Source organism: Sinocyclocheilus grahami, unplaced genomic scaffold, assembly GCF_001515645.1.
Source record: "Sinocyclocheilus grahami isolate Dianchi unplaced genomic scaffold, SAMN03320097.WGS_v1.1 scaffold1038.1, whole genome shotgun sequence".
Lineage (NCBI taxonomy): Eukaryota > Metazoa > Chordata > Actinopteri > Cypriniformes > Cyprinidae > Sinocyclocheilus > Sinocyclocheilus grahami.
In genome coordinates, this window is record NW_015506217.1 from 187,209 (window position 1) to 193,208 (window position 6,000).

General features: G+C 35.3%; 1 pseudogene; it reads right to left on the reverse strand.

The window, feature by feature from the left end:
* The window catches only part of LOC107565983 (importin-11-like), a 185,769-nt pseudogene that overhangs the window by 78,226 nt on the left and 101,543 nt on the right, over positions 1–6,000 (reverse strand).

A 6,000-nucleotide genomic window follows, 5' to 3' on the forward strand; every position in this document is an offset into this window, starting at 1 on the left:
TGCAATGCATTGAGATATCAGATATGGAGTCCAACTGATATTTATATATATATATATATATATATATATATATATATATATATATATATATATATATATATATATATATATATATATAAATTCTAATACAACCCCAAGGAAGCAAAACCAGCAATTTTTGTGTCGCCTCAGTCACTTTGTAAATCATCGTATTCACGGTTCTATTCCAACCAAAATAACATTTAAGTGAATTCAAAATACGAGAATAAGAGACAACCACTAAAAGGATCTGGCTGAGCAGAATAAAGAGCTAAACAACTACCGACCAGAATAAGAAATTGCCTTGTGTTAATTAAATGAATAAAAGAGTACATCAAATGTATTAACTGCTGATTGACAATCAAACTGACTTCAAATTTAAAAAAAATGTCATTGAAGGATTGAGGTCAACTTAGTTAACATTCAGCCAGCAAGAATTGATAAAATTGAAGAGGATGAATTAAACTCTGCTTTGTAAATTCAGCAGTACAAATCAGTGAAATGCATTTCAAGGCCATATGGCAGTTAACGTTGATCCGTATTAAAAAAAGCAAACTTGAAGGGACAATTATTACAGTTATGTGACATCAGTGTTTCAACCTTAATTTTATTAGGCTATGAGAATACTTTTTGTGCACAAAGAAAACAAAAATAACGACTTTATTCAACAATTTCTTCTTCATAACATTACAGTTGGACTACTGATGGACTATCACATGGACTATTTTAACAATGTCCTTACTACCTTTCTGGGCCTTGAACGTGTCAGTTACATTGCTGTCTATGCAGGGTCAGAAAGCTCTCGGAATTCATCAAAAATATCTTAATTGGAGTTCCGAACGGGTTTGGAACGACATGAGGGTGAGCAATTAATGACAGAATTTTCAATTTTGTGTGAACTATCCCTTTAAGGTGTCCTGAAGCCCAAAAGGCACTCCTTGAAATACAAGTCAGATTCACTGAAATGATATGGCTCAAAAGAAAAGAAGTAGAAGTAGAAGTCTCACTACTTCTCTCATGAACAAACAAAGGAAAGCTATGGCAGATGATACAATTTTAGTCTGCTCTTCTGATAAACCTTCAGAAGACTTGGAATATAGTGTACCACTTTCATGATACTCTAATGGTGCTTTTGCATCCTTTTTGGAGCTCAACCAATCAAGTCCTTATACTTATCCTTATACACCTACATTAAATTAAAAGGAGTGTCCAGGATATTTTTTGCTTTTTTGTGATTCAGAGAAAAAAATCATATGAGTTTGTAATGACAAAGGGATAAGAAAATACAGACAAATAATGGCAACATATACCGTTTAAAAATAATTTCAAAGGATTGAGGTCAACAAGAATTTAAATTGAGATGATGAATTCAACTAGAAACGTCTGTGACTTGCATTTCAGGGCATGTCCATTTGACAGTTAAATTGGCATTGGCTTTCATCTTGACATTTAATTAAAAAAGAAAGTGGACACTTAAAGAGGCAACTACCTACCAAGTAGGGCGGACATATTCTGGAAGCTCAGGTGTGATGGCAGGGCTGTTCTCTAAAGTCACCAACCTGCATGAAGAGAAAGATCATGCCATTTAGAAAGCCTTCATTTAATATGCAATACCATGTTGCTAGGTAATCATGACATGGAAAGTAAAAAAAAAATCCTTCAAATGACAGAAATATTACAATGAAAGAACTATGCTTTTAGTGTCCATGGAAATGCTACAGCAGCATCAATTCATAAAAAGGCCTGCTGCAAGCCAAACATCTTCCATCTTTAAACAAAACAGGCGATCTTTCATAAAAGCATTCCAGAAAATGAATGGATGCCGCTAAATTTGTTGAAGTGCTGCTATTTTTGATCCAGGGGCTACAGAGGAGTCTTTGTGCAGGTCGGGTTATTGTACAGAGTGACTCTCTTTGTCTTGATACAAGAGAGATAGAGTGACTCAGAGAAAATGATAAATGGACAGCGGGGAACAACAACAAAACTAGAGAGCGAGTCTGAAGCCTTGAACTTAAGGGAGCAAATGAACCCTCTTCAAAAAGATGAGCGAAGAGAATGAGAAGACTGACAGAATGGAGAGAAAAGAAATTCACTCAGAAGGGAGATAAAGATGGGGAGTGTATGAATTACAGTGCTAGAAAAGAAATCTATGGTAAATACAAAGCAGAATTGAGCTTATCACAGACAATATCGATTAGTATGTAGGACACACAGTTTAAACTCGAAGCTGGAGATAAATTAATTTATGCGTAAGATTCCTCCTGACTCAGCGTCTTCTTGTCGCTTGACAGCACGGCTAAGTGTAATGTGTGGCACTTATATAAAAAAGGGTTGGTTCCGTACCTCTGAGGCACGACTCCAATGATTCATGCTATCATTCGTATCTGGACAGGCAATTTATCACACAAACCTTTTAAGCATTACGTGTGTCACTGGCTGACAGGACAAAGCATCCGACAGGACGGAAACAGCCACTAACTGGAAAACCATTTAGATTGAGGGCAGTTAATACCACTGCAATGCTTTAGCTGTATTCCTAAGGTTAGGAATTATTTGAACAAAGATGACAAAAGACTGAATTGAAATGTGACACCCATATCCTTAAGTACGCCTTTTAAGGGTAAATGAATTGGTTAAATCTCAACCTATTTAAAAGCTATGTAATATTCTACAAATGTACTATTTTTTACACAGTTATATGCAATTCAGAATTGAAAACCTCTTTTCAAAAACAAAAGAAATTTTGTAAAAATAGTAATATTAAGCCAGGCTTTAGAGTCACATGATCCTTAAAGGGGTCATATAATACTACATGCACTTTTACAAGTTGTTTGAACTGAAATATGTGTTGGCAGTGTGTGCACACAACCACCCTAAAATGATAAAAATCCACCCAGTGGTTTTTTGTTAATCTACTAAAATCTTTACCCCTTTCTCAAATTGAGCCGGCCCGATCTGAGTGAACTGTCATCAGTCCGCCATTGTTTCATCGCTGGAGCAGTTGTAGACAAGAATGACTCCTAAGCGATTGAGGTCTTCTGTTGTTGGATGTAATAATGAAAATAGCAGTCTTCATTTACTCCCGACATCTGAGCCGCTGAAGATGCAGTGGATTATGTTTGTTTTTGAAGGGAATGCGCCCCCGATCTACATAAATGCGTCTATGTTCGCGCAAATCATTCGTGATCCAGCTTCACCTACAGAAGAAGTGAGTGTAAGGTTTTTTTAATGAATCTTTGCAAATCGCCTTTCCTAATAATGTGCTAATTAGCAAGTTTCACGATGAATGCGGCTAAAGTAAACAGTCTCTCTGAGAGCGGCTCGGAAGAGAGGGGCGGAGTCAGCAGATCTCATTAACATTTAAAGGAAAATGCTACAAATCTGCATGCTCTGAAAATAGCTGTTTTTGACAGGGTAAAAAGGTGTTTTTTACACTACCATTGAGAAATTTTAACCAAACTATGTTACAGACTTTTCATTAAGACCCTAAAGAATCATATCAACTTGTGGAAAATGGGCATCCTATGACCCCTTTAAGAAATCATTCTAAAATGATGGTTTGCCTAAGAAATATTTCTTATTATTACCAATGTTGATAACACTGGTGCAGTGCTGATTAACATTTTTGTGCAAACAGTGATAGGCCCCATCATGACACAGAAATGGCACTTGTTAAAATTACAAATGGCTTCTTGCATCAGACCAAGGCTGCATCTCCTTCCTAGTTTTACTTGATCTTAATGCTGCGTTTGACACTGTAGCCCACAACATACTCATAGACTGATTACAAAATTATACTCGTATTCAGTGACAGGCATTAAAATTATTTAAATCCTGCATGTTTGACCGTTACCTCTTTGTTTATTTAAATGAGGAATCATCTAAGTTAACGCCAGTAAAGTATGGAGTGCCACAATGATCTGTTCTGGGCCCTCTGCTGTTTTCAGTATACTGTACATGGTGCCTTTTGGTAATATTATTAGAAAACATGGGATTAGTTTATATTGCTGTGCTGGTGATACTCAGCTATATATTTAATCAAGACCAGAATAATTATCTAAGATAACAGTGTTAAAGATGTAAAAGATTAGATGACCAGGAATTTTCTTCTATTAAATTCAGATAAGACAGATATATTACTTACTGGACCGAAAACCTGTACACAGAATCTCTTAGAATACAATTTTCTTTAAACAGTCAAAAAATGTGGGTGTTTTGTTAGACAGCAACTCTGAAAATCATATTTCACATTTTACAAAAACAGCCTTCTTCCACCTTAGAAACATCAGCAAGCTACTGAACGTTACATGTTTCTGATGCAAAAAGCTAGTTCATGCATTCATGACCTCTAGACTGGATTACTGTAATGCACTACTAGATGACTGTCCTGCATCTTTAATAAACAAGCTACAGCTAATCCAAAATGCAGCTGTAAGAGATCCTACCAGGAAACTTAATTGGTAATCGGTATTACACTTTATTTCCCAGAAATGTATTTGAATTAAAATTCATCTTTTTTGTCATTCCAAATCAAATTTTAGTGAGGTGTGGCTAATTTAATTCTAACGAACTCTTTAACTGAAAGGCCAATTCAATACTGAATTCATATTATGGACAATCACAAAGTGTTTTTTTGCATCCCAAAATCAGGACTGGGATTCAGACAGTGTAGGCATATCCAAATTGGTTGCTATAATGATGTTGTAGGCATCAACAGTATGCCACCAGGTAACCTTATTGTACAACTGTGAGCAGCAAGCTAGCTGTATGAAGAGAGCTGACAGAAAGCTGGAAATTTGTCCTCTCCTTATGTTCACCACAGTGGCCAGCTGCAGAGTTGAATCCATGCTGTGAACAAAACAGCATAAGAGCTGGAGGAGGGTACATGCCACATTATTCTGTGCTGCCCTCACCATCGGCATTACTGAGCAGCGTGGAGTGCAGAGGTGAAAAAGCCACATGAGTCACATGTGGTTTTTGGAGCATTTTATGACAGATTTTTTACTTTTTACGCACTAAAGGAATTGTCAACAATTCCTCTGTTCAGAGTACAAAAAAAGACATTTGTGGTGGCCAAAATTGTTAGAACACCTGACAGATCTGACAAATATCTACCTTTTTTGCCTCCAAAACATGATTTCATTTCATAATGTTCATGAAACAGATGAAAATGCAGATGGTTGCTCTGAGCACAGCAAATATCAGATGAAGTGGGTCGTACTGTTTTTATCCACTTTTAACTTTAATATTTGGTATGTCCAGCTTTTGCAGCAATTACAGAAGCACATCTCTCTGGCATAGTGTCAATATATTTCCTGAGAACTTCAACACTAATGTTATCCCATGCCTTCTGCAACTCAAGCCGAAGGCTTTCCTTTGAAGGTACAATAGATCTGTCCAATTTATTTTCCAACTCGCCCCAAATTTGCTCAGTGGGGTTGAGGTCCAGTCCATCATTTTCAATGTTCCAGCAGATTCCTTCCGTCGCAGGGACATAGAAACAGAATAAAACTGTGACAGTATAGATATTAAGAGCAGACCCTATTAGAAGTACAGATGCAGAAATACTGGGAATATGAAACAAAGAGAGTATAAAAGTATAATATATATATATATTTTTTAATTTAATAAAATTATTTTTATTTTTTTTATCTTTGTCATTAAAAAATAAGAACAAAGATACACATTACAAATACACATAAAATACAAATAAAATTAACAGTGTTTTATTTTTTCAGGTACAGTATAGTATAATATAATAACAAATTTTAACAGAATTCAATCTTTAACAACGCAGAGGAAGCAATAGGGACCAATAGGGAACAATGACAATTTAATGAAATCAGAAGAGATAAAACTACTCCTGCAATGCATTGAGATATCAGATATGGAGTCCAACTGATATTTATATATATATATATATATATATATATATATATATATATATATATATATATATATATATATATATATATATATATA